Source organism: Balearica regulorum, chromosome 4, assembly GCF_011004875.1.
Source record: "Balearica regulorum gibbericeps isolate bBalReg1 chromosome 4, bBalReg1.pri, whole genome shotgun sequence".
Taxonomy (NCBI): domain Eukaryota; kingdom Metazoa; phylum Chordata; class Aves; order Gruiformes; family Gruidae; genus Balearica; species Balearica regulorum.
Genome location: NC_046187.1, coordinates 38354376 through 38366655, shown reverse-complemented (window position 1 = coordinate 38366655; position 12280 = coordinate 38354376). Strand labels below are relative to the sequence as shown.

Here is a 12280-nt window from a genome sequence, read left to right as displayed (position 1 = left end):
TGAATGTGCACAGATATCTTCTAAGTGTTTACTCCTCTTGTATTCTGTATTTGCTTACATGCTGACGAATAGCACTTCTAAATGCGATACGAGGTGCCTCTCTTTGGGTTGTACACCCTTCCTGTGTACCCAGCCGCTGTCATTTAGGAGCTGTGTAACCAATTAAGATAAAGGGTTTGAGCCAACAGACAACTTGTGGGGTAATGCCCAGCTGTAAGGCAGAGAAATCAGTAATTCCACAGGCTCCTTGAAAAAAAAAAAAAAAAAAAAAAAGAAAGTGAAACACTTATGGAAGCACCCGAAGAAAATCAGCATGCTGCTTTGAGAGCTATAATAGACAAAAGGAAAGTCTACAGTGAATCTTTGAGCCCCATTTCTCTCCCAGACGTAATGTTTCACTCGGGAGGAAGGACACATCTGCTTCTGCTCCCCCTTTTGGAGTTAAAACTGTATAGGGCGCCTTTTTTACAGAACAGTAGTCATCCCTTAGCTAATGTGTGAGAGGGCCAGATTCAGCTCCCTTCTCTGTGCTCAATGCAGTCCTGGAAAAGAGTAAATCTTAAAAAATGTGGCTGCCTGGAGGAATTTTTTCATAACTGGATGCTTTGTGGGTAAATCTTTTTTTGATAGAATCTGGTCACGTGCATGATAAATTCAGTGATGGCAAAATATGTTAGGGGGTCTTGATTTATTTTTGGTTCAGTGTTAGCTGGGTAATTCATATTTACATTCCTTATTAAGAATATGGCAGTCACTGCCGAAAGCGATATAGCCTGCAGAGACATCTTTGTGAAATCCTGCTATGAAATCAAAACTGGTCGCCATTAGAAACCACTTCTCCCGCCAGAGTAGACTCTCAGAACTAGAAATGACTTGCAGAGTCTCACGGGGGAAAAAAAGAAACTTTGAGCACTCATTACTGTGTCACTTGCTGTTTACTTCTTATTGCCCTGTGCTGTGAAGTATGAACCGTCTGGCTTTTTCATCACTTTTCTAATAAGGCTCATGATAAGAAGCGATAGCTAATATTGCATAGGTCAGGTAACATTGACTTGCTGGGGGATTAGTTCTCTTTTAACCCAATTTGGTGAGTACTTTGCAGTCCTTAACATAGGAGAAGATCCTACATTTCCTTTTGATTTCTGGTGCAGCGGCACAGCGTCGTCAAGGCAACCTCCTCCCGTGTTTTCTTTCTTCCAGTAAACTGTCTCAAAACATCGCTAGCCTCAAATCATTTCTTGTAATATGTGGGGTCAGATACTTCACCAGTATGCACAAAGGCACAAAGCTATTACTTTCTTATTGGCTATCATGTCATTATAGTGAATAACTTTGAGCTTAAGGGAGAATGTGTATATTAAAGCTTTTAAAGTAAAAATAATTCTATAGCATTAATATCCTATTGTGATGCCTCAAGGATGCAAGGGACTACTTTGTTCAGACAGTTGCATTCCTAATTTTTGAGAGAGAGAAACAGAGCATTGCTGCCAGTTTATCTGTATATAGATAACATGCTGTAGTTCGCAGAGTGATGTCTTGCATTTTATGCTGTAACAAGGATAACAAATCTTGGCTGTCTCGTGGTAGAATTTAGGTTAGCTTTCCATCTTCCTATTTCTTTCTCTTCCATTCAACACAGCTTTTATTCACACAGCTGTCCCACTTCCCATGGACTTGTGATGACAGATGCTGACCTCTCGTGCCTCATACCTTGAAGCCATCATAACATACCCTTAGGCTTGCAAAAAGCCACCTTACCATGATGCTTTGCCGGACACCCCCATGTGCAGCATCGTTGCTGGAGGAGGAACAATACGAGATGTTTTTATTGTCATTGCTTTGAACTTGCATTCTCTTAAGAAGCAAAAAAAAAAATCTTATACCAGAAAATGAAATGAAAACTGTTTCCTCTTCTAATTAGCCACTAGTAACCAAATTTGCTACTCCTGCTGCTTAGTAGCATTTAGTAGCAAAGGGAATTCAGGAGATTGTCCAGCTCTGGGTATTAGTGATGTTACCCACTATTGCACAGAAGCATGAATAGGAGCTTTGGGAGGTACAAATCCTTCTGTGCTTTCTGAGGCTGAAATAAACAGTTGGTCTGAGCTGTTTTACAGATGCAACTCACATCAAAAGGTTTCACATTCGTTTTACTCAAAAGGTCCTCTCCTACCCTGCAGTCCCTCAGCCTCTCAGTTATTTTATAAGTATTTGGGGTCTGCTTTTCTTTTTTTTTTTTTTTTTTTTTTTTTTTCCATTTCAGCCCATTCAGTGTTCTGTTTTACAGCTTGGCCTCATCAATAGTTACAACAAAGGAGGGGCTGGGTAGCTGAAGCATTGAAAATAATTAAGAGACTCTCTTGATACTGGCTTTACAACTAAAGAAAATGTAAATGGAATGGTGCCTTGACACAAAATTTATAGCTAGTAATATAAAATTTAAAGAGCATAATCAACCCAAGCATTGACCTAAACCAGTCATTGTTATTCATAGACTTTTGTAAAAATGCCATTTTTACTGTTTAATTTTGAAGGTAGGGATTTTACCAGCTCTAATGGGTGTGGGCTGCTATTCATGATCTGCTTACTGTACGTATTAATCTCTCACATAACTAACACATGCAATTTTACAGTGGTTATTTGCCTCAAATTTATTTTGCCTGACACCTATTGATGAGAGAATAATCTGAACTGAGTTTTAGTTCAGAGGCTGATGCTTGCTTGTTGGTAGAACGCATGCAAAAAATGGCTTCTCTTGGACATACAATAGGGTAGTTGATCTAAAGTATGATCAAATAGGGTAATTATCAGTTTATTCAGGATATTTTATGATTTTTTAGTGTTAATTTAGTATTATTCCTGTAGCACTTTACTGAAATTACTTGGAAAAAACCAAACTTTTCCTCCAGGAATTATTCAGGTCTTTATTCATCTGCTACAATTCGTATGTGGCAAAATTGGCATGTATGGCATTTGTTGGACGTCTTTTGGAATGAATAGTTTCCCTCAGCTCTTTGCCAGAGTACTAGGCTGTAGTTTTGTGCTAATTACTGTAGCCTTTCCTCAGCAGAAATTTTATTTCATTTTTATTTAATTGGATCAAAAGAGTCTCTCTCGTGGTAAAATTAAAAGACAGAGAAGGCAACTGTAGCTATTCGTTGAGAAATCAGTATTCTTGCTAAAGTCCTATTTATAGATAATGAAGCACGTCAGCTCCTTTTTTTTTTAATCTTGGTTATATGGCAATTCAGACATATGCATATGTCCTGTTGCAAAAATAAGACATGTCTAGATAAGATTAAACAACTCTTTAAAAAGAGTTAAAGGTTTTTTAAAATACCAGGGTTTTGGTATACAAGGACATTTAAACCAAGCAATGTCTTTATAGCAATTTAGACTGATTTCATTAAGCAAAGCTCAGGAGTTGAGTTACTTTTTCTGTACAATGTAGGTCAGTTGCTCTTACAACTTCAGGAGGAAAATAATGACCATATAAAAAGAATTAGCATTCAGGTTCACTTGTACTATTAATTTAGTGGGTGATGGGGGGGGGGAAGCATTGGTTAGAGCGTCTTTGATCTATAAAAGTGAAGAATAGAAAATGAGATAAAAAGACATGCGAGATGTTCTTGAGGTACATCCAACAGTACCAAATGGCTACTCTTCATTCAGTGACTCTCAGATATGGCTGCTTTCCATTTCCAGTCAACTGTACTCCTTTTCGCACAGGAGTCCTTAGCATGCAAAGGTACCTTTGTACCCATCCTTCCTCCATTGCTGCTATACACCTCTCCATTCCTGTTAAGACACGTGACGCTGAAGGGCCTTGGGCTGTAGTGACGTAATAGATGGTTCCGTAGGCCAGGTTGCACAGCAAGTCCTCCAGGTAAATGGCTTTAGGTTTTTATTCTGTGAGATACAAATTAGAACTCTAAGGAATTTTACATATCGGAAAGAGTGTTTAAATTACTAATGTATGAAATGGGAGAATCGAGGACATGATCAGCAAACAAAAAAAGACAAGCACGTTTCGTACAAGGCAGTAAATGAGAATTTCCCCGCTTGCATTGGTCTAAGAGAAGGCAAACTTAGGTGAAAAATATTTTCTGGGTGGAAGGTGGAATAACTAATATTCTGTGGTAACTTGAGAAGACTCTGTACGTCATTTATAACTACAGCTAAATAAACAGAAAGTATATTTGTTGGTTTAGCTTTCCAGAAAGTATATATGTTGATTTAGCTTTTCAAGTGTCACCGGTTTTATTTCATGAACTCTAATTTCAAGATACTTCTCAGCAGGCTAGACAATTTGATATTGAGGAAATTAAGCAGTGTGATGAATACTAAAGAGAAGGTGATTCGAGTAAACAGTCTCTAACAAAACCGTGATCATTTATTATAACTATGTCTTAGGTGCCTAAGGGAACAGTTCTTCAGAGAAATTTCACTTTAATTGGACAGGACTAAAGAAAGTAGAGAAGCGTACAAGTCTATGTAATGAGATGTTGATCTCCAGCATGTTGCTATATCCAGCTTTCTCTCCAATTTCTCTCCTTTTCCTATTTCTACCATGCTATCCCAGCCTCCATCACACTATTTAAGACCAAAATACAAAGGGAGCAAAGGGACCCCATGCTACTTGTTGTTTGAAGACAGACGCTCTGGCACAGACTGCTGGGAGATGGGTTGTTATGGCTGCTGTAGCGGAGGAAAGACTTGTGGTTGCTTTGACCCTGGCACAAATCCATCTCAAATCCAGCACTGAGCACGTGGCATGGCTGCTCTTGTGTTTCCCACAGAGTACATACTGCAAAATGCAGCACCCCCACCTGCTTTGGTTGGAAAATGAAATCTCAGCTTAACTGGCCTTGCAGCAAAATTATGATCTGTGCTTTGTGATACGGTAGTTTGATTTTTTTTATTATTATTTTGTGTTTGTGTGTGTCTCTGTGAGTGCGTCTAAGTTGTTGTTTGGGAGCAGAACTTTGATTTAAAGGCATTTGCTACTTAGTGACTGGAGGAAAATGTCATGCCTTCAATTAGGTGTGCTGCTCTTTTGAAAAGACAGAGTAGACAGAGGCAGGAGACAACTAGCTGCATAGAGAATAAAAGTGACACACAAACTAGATCCTGTTGATAGATTGTAGAAATACTGTAGGGAGAGCAGGTAACAGTAGCATCTGCTTCTGTTCTTGACTAACTGTGATAAAAGTTAGTGGAGACATAGATTCTACCTCTTTTTTTCCCTTTGCTTCTTTATAGACTGCCCACATGTAGGTTGTGTATTGATTTTTTTTTAGTAGTAAAGGCATATGCCAAGGCACCTGAAGTAAATCTTTTCTAGCATTCTAGATGTGTGCCTCTTGTTCTTAGTACCAGACGTTCCCCATAGCTTTGCATTGTGGTGATCGTTTGCTCCTGACCACTAGTTTAAAGTTTCATCTGCAGTTTATCTGTCAGGATTGTCTTTTTAGATAAGGTAGCTGAAGCGTACTGTGCCAGGAGATAATGATCCTTTTCTTAAATAGTTTACAAGGCAAGAAAAGAAACAGCAATTGTAAAAGAGAAGCTCGTGATAGTACTGAAGGCTGATCATGTAGATCTCTATTGAACAAAGAATTGGTTAATGTTGTTTCAGCCTTCAAAGAGGATGCTTGGAAAGTAAACACTTTGCAGAGTACTTTTGCATTCTATATATTGATGTAAAATAATTTCTAGCAGATGGGAGCTAGGAAGAAGCTCCCAATATGGAGAGATTATGCTATAATTACTTGCCAGGGGGCTTCTTGCACGTTTCTCTGAAGCATCTGGTGTTGGCCCCTGTCCGAGACAGAGCATTGGATGAGAGGGACATGAGGTCTGGCTATTCCTGTATTTCCAAAGCATAGAATTTTTTTTTTTGGTTAGTCTGTGTTGGGATGATTAGGGTGCAGGTTCTGAAGTTCTTCTATTTGGTAAATGACAAGTATTCTCTATAGTGCTTCCAGATTGCAAAACCAGTGACTTCATTTTAGAAATCACCTTCTCAAATTACTTAATACCTCTATTTTACACTTTTTAAGGGTCTGCTAATTGATGACATACACAGCTAAAAATTGCGTAAGTTTGTGAACAGTGAACACTGATTATATCACTCAAGTCCAGCTCTTTTAACTGTCACTTAAAAAAGAAATATAGTGCTGTCTTGATTTTGATAAAACTGAATTATTAGTTCTTTGCAGATGATAATCTTAAGGTGTTTATCAAAGTAAGTGAGACACTTCATTATGTATTTCTTTTATTACTCTAGGCATGCATATCACACATAAAAGTGAATTACAGTGTATGTGTCTTCTTTAGAAATACACCCATTTCTGGTTCAGTTTTAAACTTTTAATAGATGTTTTAAATAACACCACAGACATTCATTTGAATTCCAACCAGGTTTGTTTAGTGTCACCTAGGGACAGAAATAGATTTTATGTAAACTTCAGACAGACTTGCCAGAGAAGGATTTGTACCAGCTCATCTAATGAGCTAACTAGATTGAGGTAAGGTTGTGCCTAGATATGGCCATATGATGCACCATACGATAGGGGATTTTTAAAATTTATTTTATTTTTGTGTTCAGTGGCTAATGTAGCAGGGGTCTAATTCTGGTCTTCTCTTCTTGATCCTTACAAGAGTTTCTTCTCTGGGATGTATCTTTTGACAAAAGGCAATGACAAATATGTTTTCTGTGGTCTCTGTGACCCTGCTCAGTTCTTCCACTCTGAAAGTGCTCTGGAGCTGTTTGGGGAAAAGACCGGTGGAGGTGTTTTCATGGCCCAAACCCTCCTCTTTTCAGCCATCAGACCTGGCACATTCTGTTGGACTGTATGAGGGGCGCTTCTTCTCTTGGAGCAGGATGCGGTGAGGCGTGCTTTGTCCTTCTTTAAGATGCAGTCCCTCCGGCACAGGCAATAACCACCTGTTGTTTAGGTGGCGCAGAGCGGCCCAAAATGCTTTTATTCAAATTACAAGGTTTGAAGTCTCATCTCTGATCAACACTTCAAATCTGCACGAGGCAATTTTGTTCTCCCGACATGTGTGGAGCCCTGTGGTCCTTTATTACTATTATTTCTTCCTCCTCCACCCACTGCACAAATTCCATTCCTGCAAACTACGGCTGCAGCTGCTTTCCTCCAGCTGGTAGGTTGATAGTAGTGAACAGTTCACCGCGGAGCCTGAGCCAATTAATACTGCAACAAGTCACCAAAAAAGCCCTCCCTAAACCGCAGAAAATAAATAACTCAGAACCACATGTTCAGACTACTAACATATCTTCACCGCTCAGCTCAGTTCATCATACGCTGCTCCACTTCTTAAGAGCTGCTTTCAGAAGTGCTGGCTAGGTCCTTCAGGCCTCGTTTGAGATAAGAAAGATGTTTTTCTGTGTATTGCTAGGCTGTGTGCAGAGTGCATTTTCTACAACAGTCCCTAGTAAGTGATTTTAGCCTTCTTTTCAAATGCATGATTATTTCAAGAAAGAGGTTGGCTTAAAGTCTGTCTTTGGATTGTAGAAAGAATTCAGAAAATGTTGCATGATGACTTTAGCTCTAGGTGAGAACAGAAGGGAAGTCCTTCCAGCTGTGGGTGCTGTTTACATTACATTCGTTGTCATTTTTTTGCTAAATGATGGATAGGGAGAAAAATGTCAGAATGGGAAAAATATTTAATATTAGCAATGATGTCATGCCCATACCATGTTCCCCTGGACAGGCCTTTTTACATGCAATTTTGAAAAACAGAGTTCCTGAAAATACCCAGTAGTTAAAATTCCAAGCATTCATAGCATGTTGCAAAGCAGCCCGTTAACTTCACCTTCAATGTGGCGTGCTCAGTGCTGAGCCCCTGCAGGAGAGAGACCTTCGGTTGTAAAGGTGTGAATCTGCAAACCTGCAGCAGATACGGAGTTGCTTCAGGAAATCCGTGTAAACAAAATTTTGTGGCCAACGTGACAGAAAATTACCATTAGCAGGAGGCAACATGCAGACACAAAATGGGGATGGGGGCAGGCAGACAATAAATCTGCAATCTGAAGGTAGGGAAAAGGAATACAAGCAGCTAAGTTTGCAGGCTGTAATTCTGTAGTGTGGTTAACAGCTTTTGTGTGAGCAGTGTGAAGCTTTTGGTTCTGCATTGGGCCACCATGAAACCACTTTGCAGAAAGCTTAATGTATGGGAGGGAATTAAAATTGCAGATGTAATTCTCTCTATAAGAAGAGAGGCTTTATTGGGATCTCTAGGATATGAAGCAACATCCCCAGATCCACTCATAATCCATTTTCAGAGGATATTTAAAAATATCCATATTTATTTGTTCCATATTGCTTAACCAAACTTTTATTACGAGGTGACATGCGGGGAGGGAAATTTTGGTCCTTTAAATATCAGGGATTTTCTCAAACTGTGATACAGGAAAGGGAAGTGGTTGACTACATATGATTTGGTTGTTCCATGTGAGCAAACTATTCAATTTTTTTTCTTCTTTTTTTTTCTTTTCTTTTTTCTTTTTTTTTTTCTTTCCCCAGAAGACTCATGACTACATTTTGTAATTGTAAGAGTGGGTTATGAAATCAGCTACCGTTCCCTTTAAATTTCAGAGCAAGATAGCCTTTAAGAAGCAAAACCAAAACACGAGGTAGAAACCTAGAACAGGGTACAGTTTTACAGCTGCCACTTTCAAGATTAGTACACGTTTCTCTGGCAGTAAAGCACAGGAATTCAGGCTGAGGTGCACGTCGTGTTTTAGAGGTAGCTGTAAGTAGCAGTTGGGGTGGGAGGCGTGTTTCTGATCACATTTACAATCCGGCTTCTTTCCTTTGATGCTTAGTTGGTTCTGGCTTCTCGGTAGGAATCTCTGAAGCAGGCAGGCAGTCTCCTACCACCCTCCAGTGGTTTGGAGAGTACAGTACAAGCGTAACGTTCGGAAAGCTTATTCGGAAAATAAAAAGGGAGTTATGGATATTTCAGGCTTTCTTCTCGGCACACATATTGTTGCATTGTGGATTTGTTTGGTGACTTGTGTAAAAGGTCTTGTGGTTGTTAGATGTTACGAAGTGTTTTAGCATACCTGATCCGTGGAGCATAATGATATTCATGCGGTTGCTTGTATTTGCAGGATATTAAACCATCTGCATCTGTGGTGATTTCCAGTCTGGTTTTGTATAGCTGCCAGAATTAAGGAATCTGTGGGTGGTGACAACCGGATGTACAACAGTGAAGGGGTGCTTCAGAGGAGTCTGGGCAAAAACTGCAGTGTTTCTCTATCAGTTTAGTGACTCAATAATATTTGCAAGTCATTATAAATATCTCCTCTGGCTGTTACAGTCTTCCGTTTCTTTCTCTCCTTCCAGTCTCTAGAGCACCTTAGGAGTATTAACATACAAGTTTCCAAGGAAAATTGCATCTGGGTGCTTACTTTTGTGTTATTTTTCTCTTCTTAGTGGCATCTGATGTCTATCCATGGCATGTCACAGTGTCATCAACCTGATGGTTGTAGGTTTTTCCAGATCACTGATGAAGATAAAAAAATGTAACGCAATTTATTTGTATCTTGCCATCATGTACTGAACGTAGAGAGCCATGAGAATTGCAGAAGCTTCAAAATACAGCAGGAGTGAATCTATCAGTGGTTAAGGAGGCATTAATGTGCTCTGTGACATGGTAGCAGCAGCCAAACTTACTTACCCAGCTGGACTACAAAGCACAAGTAGAAGGGGCTGATGCTTTCGCTGCTCAGTATATTGTTGTCTCACAGCCTTTACTATGGACTTGCAAGCAATTTTTAGTTCACGTAATTGTGCTTTTATCAAAGCAAATCTGGGCTAACATTAACAGTTAAATTTTAGATTTAAGCCTATTGCAAAAATCCTAAAATAGTGAATTGCACTTTTCTCCTCCAGGGCAACTTAAATTGCTGGCTTATCTACTAACATCACTCCTCTAGTAGAGAGTGACAGTAGTCACATAGTACTCTCTGTTCAGCCAAGCTAAAATACATGAGTAGGACAACAGAATCACCTCAGCTACCACAGGGATCACCAGGAGTAGAGCACAAAGTTTAATTGAATTTCACCTTCTGAGCGCAGCGCACGATGACTGGAGTAGAGAGGAGAACTGGGACTGCAATTACGGCAGTGCAAAACAGAAGCGCAGCTTTGGGAGACACCGAGCGCTGTAAAATGCTCCCAAGTGCTGTGATCCCCCTGTGTCTTTCCGTGTGAGCAGGAGTCTCTCCTTGGTCCTTGTTCCTTTCTTGTATGCCGACTGGGAGTGGGAGGTGCTCTGCACAGTCTTCCAGTTCCATAAGCACCCACGTCCTGGGGGTCCTGGTGGCCTCTCCCGGTCTCCTGCCAGCCAGCTTATTTCCGGTGTGTATCGTGCACGTGGTCGCAATAGGCGCGCAGATGTGCTGTCTTGTGGGAGCAGAAAAGGGGCTGGAGAGAGGAAGCAGAGCCCGTAGGCCTTGGCTTGCTTTGTGGCTGGATTTGATCACGGGATGTTAGCAAAAAAGTCCCGCTTTAGCCCATTTCTGCTAGCTCCCTCTCCTGATACATCTTTCCTGTAAATCTCAGCAAAAAGTGTGTGAAGTTGTTCCTTTATTTACCTATATCTTGCCTGATGGTCATTTGGTTTTGTCTTTTTTTCTTTCCCACCTACAAAATGTTTACATTTAGAGTAACAGGATTCTAAAGAGTAGTAATTATTCTTCTTTGACTTTAAAACTCCATGTGAAAAAGCTTTATTTGATTGGGCATTCAGATCAACATTCTGTGGCTTTTGTGTATGTTACAGAGAGTAAAATGGCTATAATGAGACTACAGATATACATGACAAAGAAAATTTATGACAGAATTTTGTCTCCAGTAGACCAAAAAGTGTAGCATCAGAGTCGAGATGACAGAAAATTTCTGTTTAAGAACACAATTCATTCTTCTCTATGTTCAACATTGTTCTCCCACAAAGCATCCAAAGCTAAGTGAAGGGTTAAGGTAAAATCCTTTCTTCCATCTGACAAAGACAACTTTTTATTTGGAAAGAAAGCCTGTTGCAAGGCTTGAATTGAATTTTCACTGCAAAAAGGATAAAAGTCACCAGGTCAAATGCTGTGTAACCTGGTGACTGTAATGATATGATAAGACTGTAACGATAATGTCACAGTCTATCTGGTCTGAATGCCGAATACTACCTCCATGAACTACAATGAACATAAGGTTCTGGGGTTTTATTACTTTTTTTTTAATGCCTCCCATTTTTACAGACTGTTATACAAAATCCAGCAAGCTTACTTTTCACTCCTAAGTACATGTCTCAGAAACTGAAGTGATTTATCAGCTGGTAAATAAGCTGCTAGCTTTGTTTCTTTTTATATTACTCAGGAAATATTTCAGTTCTTCTAAACAGTTATTTAAGCCTTGTGTTTGTAAAATTCTGGCAAGGGCTAGAAAATGCTCCAGAGACTGTGTTTTGAGGCAACAGGTCTGAAACATGCAAGCTTTAACTGTCATTAAAGAATGAAATTTGTTTGGACCGGTATGTACTGCTTTAAAACTAATGGCAGGAAGAAGCATTTCTGAGAGTTAGCCCTTCTGGTGACATTGCATTGACAGTCCTCAGCTTTTACTGCAGTTGTGCTCCTTCAAAATGTGACCAGACAACAAATAGTTTCCAGAGTGGAAGAATGGCCATATTGGTTCAGGTTAAAGTCGAAGCGGCTAGCTTAGCCTAGATCACATTAGCTAAATGTTATCATCTCCAACACTAGCCATAAGCAATTTTGGGAAGTTTGTTATTCCCCCCCCAGAAAAAAAATAAAGAAAAAAAAAAAAAAACAGCTGACAAATAACCCCAAACCAGAAAAACAAAGCCAAACGCATACCTTCAAAGTAAATTTTTGCCACCTCAGTGCTCTGAAGGCCAAAGGTCTGTGTAAGCGGAGGAGCAGCTTGGCTGTCCCGGTGGTCAGTGTGGTGGCTTGGATGCTGAAGCACAGTTCAGTCTTGCACGAGCACGACTGCAGAGAGGTGGCACTGTCGTATTGTGGTTTGTACTCCTCTCATTCATCAGATGCTGGCGACTGACTCTGAGATTATTCATCGCAATTGAGGCATTTTGCTTTTAAATGTCATACTTTTTCATCTGTTTTCCAAGGCAAGCATTTAAGTAGAGAAGGGTTTTATTTTAAAGACGTGCTGAAAAAAATGTCTTCACAAGTGAGATTAAAAAAAAAAAAAAATCGCCTCAAGAGTGGCATTGT

The 12280-nt window shown here is 39.8% G+C and overlaps 1 protein-coding gene across 2 annotated transcripts in view; it reads left to right on the top strand.

Moving 5' to 3' along the window:
- Window positions 1–12280, top strand: part of MARCHF1 (membrane associated ring-CH-type finger 1) — a 241582-nt gene that overhangs the window by 221035 nt on the left and 8267 nt on the right. The window lies entirely within an intron of this gene.